The sequence below is a fragment of the Notolabrus celidotus genome, chromosome 5 (genome assembly GCF_009762535.1).
Source record: "Notolabrus celidotus isolate fNotCel1 chromosome 5, fNotCel1.pri, whole genome shotgun sequence".
In the NCBI taxonomy this organism is placed as follows: Eukaryota; Metazoa; Chordata; class Actinopteri; order Labriformes; family Labridae; genus Notolabrus; species Notolabrus celidotus.
This window is the reverse complement of record NC_048276.1, coordinates 9,710,191-9,724,927: the sequence shown is the minus strand read 5'-3', so window position 1 is coordinate 9,724,927 and position 14,737 is coordinate 9,710,191. Positions and strand designations below refer to the sequence as shown.

The 14,737-nt window shown below is 38.6% G+C and overlaps 1 long non-coding RNA gene across 1 annotated transcript in view; it reads left to right on the top strand.

The window, feature by feature from the left end:
* Positions 1–14,202, top strand: part of LOC117813141 — a 47,242-nt gene extending 33,040 nt beyond the window's left edge. The window contains exon 4 of the long non-coding RNA XR_004631325.1: positions 14,097–14,202. This is a non-coding gene — a long non-coding RNA (uncharacterized LOC117813141). The remainder of the gene's footprint in view (positions 1–14,096) is intronic.
* Positions 14,203–14,737: the final 535 nt, after the last annotated feature.

Genomic DNA, 14,737 nt, shown 5'->3' with positions numbered 1-14,737 from the left:
GATAAAAGCTTCTTTTATTAAGCTATGTGTCAAGAGCAGACTGAGCAGTGTTTGTAAGTATCCAGAACAAACAGAAGTAGAGCTGTAATCGGGCCTTAAAAGTTAGACCCGACCAGACCCGAGCCAGACAGAATTCTGCCCGAACCTGTCCGAACCCGTTTACAGCCCGACTGCCCCGACATTATTCATTACTGCTCTGGCTAATTTTGCAAGTTTTGGGTAGGATTGTCTCTTGATCTTCCACTAGCCAAGAACATCAGTTTTATCTTCCATGACAGTCGTTTTAATGTAGCGGGATACCTCGTTGTCTTCCCAGTCAGCTTGCTGTACGTTTTCCCACTCCTCAAAATTCACTCTTTTGGCCAGAGGATGAGTGTGCTCGTCTCTGGAGAGCTCTGGGTCTCGAGTCTCCACATCTCATCGTGCACCTGCAGCACCGTGCATAGCTTGCAGAAGAGTGTGGGCATGAGCATGTACGGCCTCCCTGTCTGAGTGTGACAACATTCTCAGCTGGTTCAATTTTCGCCAGAGGAATGATGCGATCTTATAGAGGTCCTGCATTATCACTTTACGCGTGAGCCAGTGCTCGTGCCGTTGACTGCTTGCTGAGGGGAGTCCAGATTCACCTGATCACTCATTGACCGCGCAAGCCCGAGCCCGTGTAAAATGACAGATATTATGACACGACCGTCGGGTCTGGTCAGGTCAGGTCGGGTTGGGTCAGGTTCGGGGTCGTTCAAATATCTTCAGCTCTGAATAGAACTACAACTGGAGCTAGTGGATACATCAAACTGACTGGCAGCTGCTCTTCTTCAGGTTGAACACCTTGATAACAATGAGTTTTTTTCAAGTGGGGTTGTACATCAAACACTCAGGACGGCTGTCTGGAGTTGTTGGTGTATTTTCTTGCTGAGGGCACAAAGCTCTAACAGCATTTTAGTGGAAGTGGAGTCTCTGTGCAAAGTAAGACTGAAGTAGTCTGAGTTAAAGGTAGGAAGTGTTGGAAGTCTTTTTGTTTTTAAGCTGTATTATCCAAGATTACTTAGAAAAACCTCTAAATGATAGGGTAGAAACTCAAACCAGCTGATTATTTAAGGCTATTTTCATTAAATTCAACAAAACTTAATACTAGTGGAGTTCTAATTACAGTTGTGACCAAGCTGTTCTGTTTGCACACTTCATGCAGCACCCTTATATTTTCCTCTGATCCTTCTCTCCTCAGAACCACTTGTACTATCTTATTATCAAGCAGACACTCTTTCTATGGCTGCTAGATGAAAGGCAGAAATTTGAACCGGTTTTAAAACACCATGTGTCAATATGGGAACGTTTTAGCCCGAGGCCGTTCTGGAAACACGAATGCAGCCAAATGGTAGCAAAGCATTCAAGTGTGAGTTAACACGCTGCAACTGAGCCCACTGCGCCGCGCCTCAGGTGCCCACTTGTTTTCACAACCTCCGGTTTTACGTTTCTCTTAAAATTAGTGTGGTGTTTTATGTTGAGAGGGGTTAGGAAATCAGTGTCAGGCGCAGACATCCTCAGAGGAGGGAGGGGGGGGAACGATAGGAACAGGTGGGAACTTTAGAGTAAGGGGGAAGTAAGAGAAGGACAGCAGTGACAGAGTGATGACAGAGGGATTACAAGAAAAAAGAAGAAAAAGAGGGAAATGTAACAAGTGTTTTTTTCTTCAATCAATCAGTCAATCTTTATTTGTATAGCACCAAATAACAACAAACATTATCTCAAGACGCTTTTACAAACAGCAGGTCCAGATCATACTCTATGTTATGATATTAACAAAGACCCAACATCAAGACAGGATAAGATCCAGTCCTATCTTACAGAGAGGACTCAGTCTGATCTCATCTTAATCAACCACGAGCAGTGCACTTTGCAGCATTTAGCATGTTACAGCGGCATGGACAAACTTCCTTTAAAGCGAGGGTTGGTAGTCAAGGTAAGCATGAATTTGAATGTAGCATTTCCTCAGGACTCCGTCTAACCCCTCCCCTCGGAGCTCCTCCAAAACAACGCCCCGCTACTTCGCGACCATAAACTGGTCCTCAGCACATTGTTTGTGTTTTGCACTACGTCAACTCATGTCTCACTCAGCGGTAAGAAAACACCAAAACATTATCATAGAGAAAGTTACAAACACAAACAAACTTGAAATGTACGCCAGGAGGAAGGCAGAACGGCAGGATGGGATTTGATTGGTTTCATATTTTGGCTCCTGATGGCAGGGATTGGTTGCTGTTTTCCCAGGTTTACTCCAGCTGTAGATAGTATTAGGAAAGTCAGTATTATTGGAGGTTTGGTATCATTGTGTAACTGTATAAAGTCATTGGAGTTAGAAATGTTAAGACTTCCCAGAAGTTCAAACGTAGGGCAGGGTCACTCAGACCTGAAACATGACATGTGTTTGACTGCCATCGGGACATAAAGATAATTTTGACCAGTATAACAAAAAGTGTACCCAATCTGACTTCCAACCCCAGCTTTAACAGGTAGAAACCTCGAGCAGAACCAGACTCATGTGAAACAGCCATCTGCCTCGACCGAGTTGGGGTTGGAAAGAGGGATAGAGGAGAGATGATAGTGATGAGATAGATAGTAGTAGTAGTTGTTGTTGCTGGAGTCTGGCACATCCATAGCAGTGTCTGCTTTCAATCTGTGGATGTTCTCTTGGTGGACTTGGATGTAAGTTTACAGAAATGTGACATTAATGGGTTAATAAAGACACACTAAAACATTTATGAGCTTTATAGATAAACACATATTATCGCGTCAGACCAACAGGTATGCAAATGTTTGAGTTCAGTCAAGATTCAACTTTACATTCCCCACATGTAAGACTTGAGTAAACATTGAAATGTGAAAAGTTCACAAGTTAATAATTCATAACATGTGTATGAGTGTAATGTGGATTATATTACAACACAGTGTGATTGGCATGAGACTAAATGTAGCCTGTAAAAGCCCACAAGCACCAAGGCTCCAAAAAAGCATTGCTGTAGCGATGGGTATGAACTCCTCTTTCCTCATTGTCTCCTGGCAAAGGAACGCCATTATCAGTGGTGGTTCCAGATTTGTGTGTGTATGTTGTGAAAGGAGGACTATTTTCAGAGAGAAAATGGTGTTCTGTGGTACACTATGAGTGGCTGGGAACGAAAAGGACAGTGAGGTCTCAGTAGACAGTTGTGTTCGAGGTGAACAACTCTGTTTTCCAGTCCATAATCTCTGACTGGGATAATTTGCCTCTTTGGAACATTTTACTGCAGAAAAAAAAAGTCTCACTCCTCTATTTTTTTATAAGACACAATATTTTGGCCCAGTACAAACAAATTGGATTAGATCTGGTTAATAAAGTTGTAATTCATGAGACTAAAGTCATACATTTACATGTAAAAATGTCTTAAATGCACATCAGTTGCATATGACTCCAGCTGGCCCACCAGAGTCATGTGACTAAGGTCTTCCCATGGTAATTACTGCATTAATGAATATCCTCCTCCTCCTCTCCTCATCAATGTTGTCTTTATTGGCCTCTGAAAACCTCTGACCTGTTGACTCCAGGCCTGGCTCCGCTCATTATGAGAGTTTGCTGTTGTAGTTAAGTGAAAAACGATCTGGCAATAACACAGTGTGTTTTATTCTGTTCTCCAGCATTCGGTAAATACAGAAGGGTAGTGTATTTTATCCAGAAGGGCTTCCGCGTCCAGGATCAGAGACGCAGCCAGAACACAACGGAGCAGATCCAGTGGAAGTTGACACATTTACTGGAAAAGAAACCTATCAACTCCAGTGCCATGACTGATCGGAGATGGACCGGACACTTCTGGTGGAATTTGGTCGTTAGACTTTAACACCCAAATGCACAGGGACAATGTGTTCCTTAAAAGATGATGTGGGTTAAGGGGTTTTCACATCCACTAAAATAAAAGGGCTAAGGTTGAAGAAACACTGAGAAAACAAACACAAGAAGTGAATTATTCTCCATCCTCAAAAAAATACACCTCTCTCAAACCATCCAAGCTTTTAGCCCATTGGGATCTGTCCTGATTCGTTCATAAAACTCCTTTAAATGTTCACCTGCAGGGTGCTGTAAATCCCACTTCCACTGCCGTAAAACACAGTAGCTCTTGGATCTTCCTGGAATGTGAGCGATCATTCAGAGTCTTCAATGTGAACTAGGCTCACGTTCCTGTTCATGAGTTACAAATTGAGCCGTTGAAATCCCCAAAATATCAGCGTGTTCAATGAGTGCTTTCATTTTAGCCCGTTCCTGCTTTAGTACAGGTTTCTGAATACTCAATTGTTTTAAACATCAGCACCACACTGTCATAAGAATCAGGATTTTGAATAACTTGTGCACAGCACTCTCTATTATGAAGAAGAGCAGGCTAATTGGGCATACAGTCATGGCCAAAAGTTTTGAGAATGACACAAATATTACATTTTCACAAAGTCTGCTGCTTCAGGGTTTTTAGGTGTTTTTGTCAGATGTTTCTATGGTATAATGAAATACAATTAGAAGCATTTCATAAATATCAAAAGCTTTTATTGAGAATTACACAGAATTCATGCAATAAGTCAATATTTGCAGTGTTGACCCTTCTTTTTCAAGACCTCTGCAATTCTCCCTGGCATGCTGTCAATCAACTTCTGGACCAAATCCTGACTGATGGCAGTCCATTCTTGCATAATCAATGCTTGGAGTTTGTCAGAATTTGTGGGTTTTTGATTGTCCACCCACCTCTTGAGGATTGACCACAAGTTCTCAATGGGATTAAGATCTGGGGAGTTTCCTGGCCAAGGGCCCAAAATCTTCATGTTTTGTTCCCCGAGCCATTTTGTTATGACTTTTGCTTTATGGCAAGGTGCTCCATCATGCTGGAAAAGGCATTCTTCATCACCAAACTGCCCCTGGATGATTGGGAGAAGTTGCTCTCGGAGGACGTTCTGGTACCATTCTTTATTCATGGCTGTGTTTTTAGGCAAGATTGTGAGAGAGCCCACTCCCTTGACCGAAAAGCAACCCCACACATGAATGGTCTCAGGATGCTTCACTGTTGGCAAGAGACAGGACTGATGGTAGCGCTCACCTCGTCTTCTCCGAACAAGCCTTCCTCCAGATGCCCCAAACATTTGGAAAGGGGATTCATCAGAGAAAATGACTTTACCCCAGTCCTCAGCAGTCCAGTCCCTGTACCTTCTGCAGAATATCAGTCTGTCCCTGATGTTTTTACTGGAGAGAAGTGGCTTCTTTGCTGCCCTCCTTGACACCAGGCCTTCCTCCAAAAGTCTTCGCCTCACTGTGCGTGCAGATGCACTCACACCTGCCTACTGCCATTCCTGATCAAGCCCTGCACTGGTGGTGGCCCGATCCCGCAGCTGTAACACCTTCAGGAGACAGTCCTGGTGCTTGCTGTACTTTCTTGGGCGTCCTGGAGCCTGTTTGGCAACAATTGAACCTCTCTCCTTGAAGTCCTTGATAATTCGATAGACGGTTGACTGAGGTGCAATCTTAGTCGCTGCTATAAACTTCCCTGTTAGGCCCTTTTTGTGCAATGCAATGATGGCTGCACGTGTTTCCATGCAGGTAACCATGGCTAACAGACGAGGAACAATGGTGTCATGCACCCTCTTCCTTTTAAAGTGTCCAGTCATTCAATCATGACAGATTGATCGCCAGCCTTGTCCTCATCAACACCCACACCTGTGTTAATGTGTGTGACACCTGTGGGTCATTGAAATTATGTTAGCTGGTCCTTTTGTGGCAGGGCTGAAATGCAGTGGAAATGTGTTTTTGGTGATAAAGTTCATTTTCAAGGCAAAGAGGGACTTTGCAATTAATTGTAGTTGAGCTGATCACTCCTCATAACATTCTGGAGTATATGCAAATTGCCATTATAAAAACTGAAACAGCAGACTTTGTGAAAATTAATAATTGTGTCATTCTCAAAACTTTTGGCCATGACTGTACTTCTGAAACCACTGTCTATCCTCAGCTGTTGAGTAAAACTTCACAAGATGATTCATGTTCCATATTTTAATGCACGCAGCTGGCTGCTTTTCTGATATCCGCCTATATTTTATTTAACATATATCAATCAATCAATCAATCAATCAATCAATCAATCAATCAATCAATCAATCAATCAATCAATCAATCAATCAATCAATCAACCAGACTTTATTTATAAAGTGCTTTTCATACAATGATATTGTAACACAAAGTGCTGTACAAAAAAATAAAAATAAAAAGACCCCCCAAATCCTAATCCCAACCCACCCCCGACCCCAAAACCCACCCACAATCCTAAAGTGAAGAACACAATATATACAACAATAATTATAAAAACAATGAAAATAAAATAAATAAATACAAAAAATAATAATAATAGTAAGAAGTTGCTGAACGAACTGAGGAAACGCTCTCATGATATCTTAATGAGGTAAAATAAGATGTTAAAAGCAACACAATAAATTAAAATCACCAAAATAAAATAAATCTCTAAGATAATAAAACACTACAATATTAAACCATCAAAAGAGCATAAGATGCTACACTTAAAAAAAATATATAAAGTAGAATAAAAAGTGACTAAAATTTGAACTAGATGATAAATAAATAAATGAAACTGTTATAAGAATAAAACTCAGTTAAAGGCGAGACTAAAAAGGTAGGTCTTGAGTTTGCTCTTAAAAATGTTTATGCTCTGTGCAGCCCTCAGATCTTCAGGTAGGGTATTCCACAGGCATGGTCCCTAATGATAAAAAGCTGCCTCTATACATTAACTGTAGTCTGTAAGTATGACTTCTTTCTCATAAAATTACAACTTTATTCTTGTAAAACATCAAACTTCATTCTCAAAAATGTATGATTTTTATCTCATAATTATAAAGCTTTACTCTATTTTTTCCTCATAAATGTACCACCTTTTCTTATGACTTTCTCCTTATAAATGTTTGCCTTTATTAGGATTTTATTCTGAAAATCCATAATGTGGCCCTAATCCTCCATTCTATTTCTGACCAGCTGTTGAACATTTGAACAGGACACCATGCCTCTGTCTGCCAAGTGTCTCCTCTAAAGCTAGAGAAGAAACAAGATGTGTTGAGGTCCCATAAAAGCACATCTAAAATGATTTAAAGAGCATGACAAAAGAAGAAAGTCAAAGACACTTGAGGTTATGTGACTGCACTTGCAAAGAGCAGATATATTTACAGGCTTTAAGCTGATTTACAGCAACTTTAAAGACGAGTTATAACAGAGTGAGGAAATGTGTCTAAGTGACCATCACAAATTTAACAACATCCAGTATGTGTCGGCTACAAAACTCCACAAGTAGGGGAAAGACTTGACATTTTTGCTTGACCAAATTCTGAATATATATCCATCCTCATGCAGTGATCCCCTGAGTGCTGCATGGAGTGTCCACAGATCGTCCAAGTGGGTGCAGCCAGGTGTGCACTCAACTGCATAATGCATTTCATGAATTATCTATCCAGCAAGAGCCTCTGTTTTATGCAGACATACATTTATGTATTTCTTTTCGTGTTACATGCAGGTCCAAGTTTAGCTGCTTTGATAGTAGACTCAATTAAAGACCAAAATATGTATATAGTCAAACTATTCTCTTAATCTGCTCAAATCCATTTTTTTTTCTTTTTAGATACCCAATCCAATCCACTATGTATATGGAACATTTTTAAAACCATAGAGTTTACCAAAGTGCTGCAGAGTGATATAAAATAAGTTAAAACAAAAAGAACATAACTCACTGTAAAAAGTTAAAAAAATAAATACAAATAAAAACAATTATATAACCATATAAAAACAAATAAGGCACTTTTAAAAGTACTTAAAGACACATACAAACACTGTAAAAAATAAGTAAAATAATATGCAATACAATAATCACAATAAAAAAACAGAGGATGCTTTAAAACATACATAAAGACACATAAAAACACTGTAAAAAATAAGTAAAATAATATAGAATAAAATAATCACAGTAAAAAACAGAGGATGCTTTAAAACATACATAAAAACACTAACAAAATAAGTAAAATAATACACAATAAAATAATCAAAATAAAAAAACAGAGGATGCTATATAACATACATAAAAACACATAAAAACACTGTAAAAAATACTAAATAAATAAAATACAATAAAACAATCATAATAAAAAAACAGAAGACACTTTAAAAAATACTTTAAGGCCAATAAAACACTAACAAATAATAAATACAATAAAGTAATCAAAGTAAAACACACAAGACACTTTAGAAATACTTATAGAGACATAAAACACTGTAAAAAAAACCAAGATAATCTAATCATTAAAATCAGAGAGATGATAAACAAGTGACCCAGTTGAAGTCTTCGTATTTATACAGCCGGTTTTTGTTGCTTTAGAATACATCTGAAGTGGTATCATCCACTGTCATCCTGCTGAAATGCAACAATGTAAGTGCTCAGTCTGTCTGACTGCAAATACAATGAGCCAGATGTACAAACAATACGTTTTCATAGAACCATGCATACTCCAGTTCCCACTCAAAATCTGGCATTTACAAAAAAAAAAAGAGTAGGAGAATATGTGGCGAGAAGTTCGAATATCACACATACTTCAGACGAGTCTTACACACAGGTTTCCAGAGAAAGCTGTGAGTGATAAGAATGGAGGCGACTAAATCTAAGGGGACAGACATGAACATTGTTTAGGTTGTTCACCATTATCACATTTTGTGTTGTTGTTTTGCAGAGGAAATTCTTCAAAATATCATGCATGAGACTCATTATGATCTCAATTTAAATTCAGTGACAGGTCATGTTTACCCTCTGTCTTGTCACAATCTTTTCTTTTTCTGCTGAAGTGTGATACTCTAAGTTTGAGCATTATAGATTGTCTAATCATGGTTCAGATGTCTTGTATTGTAGTTTGAGGTTTATGAGTAATAATTGTTAGGAGATAGTAAAATAAGTATATGCTGTTTAGTGTTACACATAATGACACATGCTGTTGGAAAACCATCTGAATGTAAAAGTGGGTGAAACTGCACTTCCTTTTACCTTTCCTTCAAATTCACAAGTATCAAAATGCAACCACAGAAATCTGATAGACATAAATACATATGCAAATTTCTACACACAGTTAGCATCTTGAATCTACATACTTTCAAACACCTGACCCAGATGCTCCAGGCGTGTGTGGAAACATATTTTCGTCATCTTTACCAGGTTACTCCCTTTGGACTTCCAGCATTGCACCGGAGGGCAAAATCCCCCAGTTGCATCATCCAAAGTAGCAGCTACAGTTTACTTACTGCCTGTAGGCCTGGTATTCAGCCCGCCGCTGGGAGAGAGAGTAAATTATTAACATGTTTTGAGAAAAAGGCAGGAATGTATCGTTACAAGATGTCCATCACTAGCTCTGCTTTTGGCTCCCAGTCTTGGTTTTACTTTGCACTGCTGTCAAAAGAAGAAATTAAAAAACAGGAGGAGTTCATGATTTGACAGTTCGAATGTCCCAGATTACATCAGGACCATGGATGGGTGAAAATTAGCACTATAATTGGGCGAAACCCTGACCAATATGTGGAACCATCTTTTTCTAAAACTGTAGCTGGTTTATAGGTCTGCATCATAGACTGTATGAAAAATGGACATTGTATCTGTGACGTCACCCATGTGTTCCTGAGCGCTGTTTCTAAGCCAATTGACGGCGGCAGCCATATTGGAAATGCTGAATGTCATGTCCTTATTTGGGCAAAAACTCTTAATCTTAATATCTTCTGAACCGTCACGTTAGAAAAAAATTCACCCCCGTACAGTGTGTGCCAATAGAGCAATTAGCTACTTAGAGCCAAGCCGTTTTTTTTAACCAGGCTGTAAACATGTTTATTAATGCAGCAAAGATCGTCTTTTTTGAATTGGTGTGTATGTGGTTTGCGGTGTTTCTGCAGCCAGCCTCAAGCGGATTCTCGATGAATTGCAGTTTCTTGTAGCACCTTAGCGGAAACCTCTGGTCTTAAAATATGAAGCCCATGCAGAAGTATGGGCTTCATATTTTGAGACCGGAGGTTGCCACTTGGTCTGCATCCAAAGTAATGTCAACTCTGTGGCCTTGTTATGTAAGGGGTAATGGGTGGTTATGTAGATTACAATGTTTGCTAGCTTAGAATGCTAAAGAAAAGTACAATTTTTACCACAGCATCAACAGGCAGAGGTGAAACTTGCTGGACTCCTGCATTCATATTTATTTTACATGGTATTTGTTCTGCTTCTGCTATTGAGAATGAATAACCATGTCAAAGCACTGTGTTAACACATTTTAAAAGGTGCTACGTAAACAAAATGATATATATTATTAGAATGGGACAGATATGTGACCATTTGAGTGAAGTTTTCTGCCCCACTGCTCTTAAAGTATGTTGACATTTCCTTTTCCATTTACCAGCCTCATGATCCTTTAAGCATTTGAAGAGCTGAGCACGCATCCATTAATTGGTTAATCTGGTAATCGTGATTTATTAGCGTTACTTATTCTGTTAACTTTTAACGTGACATGAATATGAAAAACGATAATCCATACCTTTAATTGCTATTTGATTTGGCTTTATTTGACATCTGTCTATCATGTCTATCTATCATGTCTCACGGAGAGACACCGCAGCTCTTTTCTCCCTGCAGTGGTCAGACTCTATAACCAATAATATATATATGTTGTAAGATATGCTTATTTTTTACCTGGAAAACAGTTGACCAGTTTTCCAGTTCTGGAAAACACCTGGAAAATGGGAGAGAAAGTCAAATGTCCTGGAAAAATATTCTAACATGACTGCGTGCGACCTGTCAAGGTTAAAAAAAACACATCCCCATTCAACATTTGAGGCCATTTTTGTCATTCAGTTCTATTTAGGTCAATTGATTTAATTTAATTGCTAATAACTTTTTAATAATTGTTACTTTATAGGCTCTTGTTTGCTTTATACATTTTTTCTCCCTTGTTACCGTGACACTTGAATTTCCCCGTTGTGGGACGAGTAAAGGACTATCTTATCTTGTCTTATCTTATCTTGTCTTATTGTCATTTTCTTTTCTTTTGAGTGTTGCGAAAAAAAACATTCTTCACATTTCAGTTTACATATTATCATTCCTTACAACAGGTACACATTGAAGTAAAACTTGACTTTTGTTTAGGCGAAAACAGCACTCATATATATATATATATATATTTTTTCTCTTTTAAAGCTCCTTTGAACTTCCCCCCTCTCCTCTCCTGACAAAGACATAAAAAATTCACAAGAAATGTACAATCCTGACCAGATAACGTTTTGGCCACATATTAAATCAGGGAGTACAAGGAACAGCCCAACATACATTAGGTAGTGGTATAACAAACAAAAGTGTGGCCTGGTGCCGTGTGTAAACAGTTCTAAAAAATGCAGCCACAGGCTTCTGTACTGTGAACTTTAGTCTTAAATTATTAACATGACTACTATTTAAGGACACACATTTTTAACAGCAATAACCTTGTAAGTACTTAAATAGGATTGCAAAACTGAAAGATCTATTTAGATAATAACCAGTTACACACACACACATCTCTCTCTCTCTCTCTCTCTCTCTCTCTCTCTCTCTCTCTCTCTCTCTCTCTCTCTCTCTCTCTCTCTCTATATATATATATATATACATGCACACACATACACCCACACATACATACACACACATACACCTATATACATACATACATACATACATATACACATATGAACCTTATTGTCATTTTCACGTGAAAATGTATCACACTTTTGACTTATCTGTATCCTGTTGGCTAATACCTGCCATGGAGAGGAGAGACTTTATGAAAGATGTAGAAGATCTCTGTGGGCATTTTCGCTCTTGAATATTATTAGTGCAATTAGCTTCATGATTTAGAACTGGTGTGGAACTGTTAACAGATTTTAACATTAATCTTAATGTTAAGTTCCATTCATTTTTCAAATAATGAACAAATTCATTTTAACAAACCTAACTGGATCAACCTTAACAGCTACATTTTTGATGAACTGTGAAGAGCTCTGAGTATTTTGAAACTATTCATGGGAAGTTTTGCTCTTTAAATTTGAAGAATACCCCGAGTTCAGAAATAAACCATCCACCTAAAATCAGCCAGATCTGGGAGGTCTCATTTTATAACAGTAACCGTTTCAGGGTTATAACTCTAGCTTTGAATAAGAAATAGCACCATTGTTGTGTGTGTGTTGTACTGAATTGTATCAGTGAAGTAAGCCTCTCAGGAGTCTAATTCTTCCTCTCGGCCATCTCTCTGATCTTTTTTTTATCTAAACTTATACGGTTGTTGACCTTCACCATACATGAGGGGGCTGCAATCTGATCTTCACATGAAAATGCACTCTTGTCCAAAATCATCCTGTGCCACTGTCATTATCACAGGGGCCATCTTACCCACTTATCTCTCATGTGAAAAAAATCTAATCCCACTCTACCTTGTATTTCTGGGCTGACATTTATGTTCTGGGGTGATGTAGTTTTCTGCCTGCTGTGATTCAGAGAATAAGCTAAATCAAGATACCTGACCTCGAAGATATTCTCAAATCAGATGCAGTTCTAAAGCTAACTTAAAATACAAGTGATTGACATCAAAGCACTGTATCAACAGTCAGTTTTCAACAGAAAATCAGGACAAAATCCACTGAAACAGAGCATCTTTCTAGACACACTGTGTTCCACTGATGTCCAACAATCACATAGAGAGCCCCATTAGCAAGCAGACAGAAATTCACATCTTTTCATTGACACAGGCATAATGAAATTCAGCCACAGGGTGTGTTACATTTTGAGTAAAAATGAGAAGTGTGAACACACTAGCTGGAGACATTACATGCCCACATATTCGGCTCTGATTGAAAGCACCCAGTTCACCCTTCTTATCTGGGCTTTCAAACTTAATTTAGGGAAATAGGAGAAAACTGAAACGAGTTGAAGAAGAAAAATCAGGTTAAGGGGAAATTCAGGACACCAAAAAAGACATTTCAACAAAAATTATTTGAAGGAACTGAACAAAGCAGTGTATTATGTAGAGCTGGGGATCGAAGCACAGTTCTTTTAAGGACCTAGTTACACATTTCCAACTCAAAAAATACTGACATTGTAGCTTATTGATTCTGCTGTCGACTCTCAAAGGTGCCAAGACGTAATGGTATTATATGAGTCAAGTCAGGTCATGTCACTGAAATCATTGATGCACAAATAATATTGAATGTCAAATAAAGTTTTTGAATGAAATTGAGTTGCTAGCCAACAGGGATGGAAGTACAATAAGAAGAATTCAGAGTCATACACTCACAAATGTATGAAGATGTCTGAAGTAGAGATGGGCCAATAAATCAAGCTAATTTTGACATTTTGAAATAATCAGCATTGGCAGATACCTTTATAAGGACGATTAAACAAATCAACAAGTAATGTCTGCAGACAGTGCAGGCAGCCTCATCAGTGTGGCTGCTATCGAGGAATCTTCCCCTCAATGATAAGACATGTTTCCTATCCTAAATGACATCATATCAAATCTAAAAGAGTTGCTGGTTGGATTTGAATAGATATTCTGTTATGATATAGAATGATGCAGTTTAGAATTGCTTCTGATCAATATCTGTCATGTTCTCAAATCTATAGCACAACGTTTTTTTCATTGATTAAAAAAACATTCAACGTTTTAATGGCCAAGAAAATTGAGTACATTAGATTGTGATGTGCATGGAGTAATGGATGTTATTGTTGTTATTAAATTGTTACATTTTATTAAGTGCAAAAAACATCAACAACAAAACGTGATATTAGAATTATTCATCAGTCAGTCTACTCTCTTATTGGCTTTGGCACTGGCAGTTAAAAATACGGCTTTGGGGGCGACGTTGGCTTAGCGGTTTAAGCATGCAACACATACAAAGCCCTCCACCACCAGGCCCCTTCCTACCTCACTGACCTACTCCACCATCACACTCCTTCCCGTAACCTGCGTTCCTCACATGCTAACCTCCTGTCTCTACCTCACAGAACCAAGTACCGAACCTGGAGGGACTTCTCCATAGCCGCCCCCACCCTCTGGAACTCACTCCCCTCCCATATCCAAAACTGCTCTGATCCTTCAGATTTCAAATCTCTTTTAAAAACTCACCTTTTTAAGTTATATTTGAATTTGTGATTGTACTGTTGTTTTGTTTGATCTGTGTTCCTTGTTCCTTGCTTGTATTAATTTTAACAGTTGTACAGTGTCTTTGAGTTCCTGAAAAGCGCTATATCAATAAAATGTATTATTATTTATTATTATACAGAAGCTATAGTCCTGTATTTCCTGTCTTTCTTCAACTGTCCTATCCATTAAAGGCAAAAAAATCCCCCCCAAGAAAAAAAAAAAAATCCTGTATTGGTCAACCGCAAGTCTGAAATTCTGCTATATTTCACCAAAGAAAAACAGAAGGAGGAGGCAAAATGCAAGTTATGCTGCAAAATAATGTCTTGCAAGCTGGGAACAACCTCCATGGCAAAGCACATTAGCATTGTGCATCAAATGATCCAATTAGACCAAAATACAGTACCTTAGACTGTCGTTGGGTTGAAAACACAACATCAGCTCCAGCAGCTACTGGGCAGCCATTCTCCTTTTCCACTCTATCCAATGTTTAAATCTGTGTTAA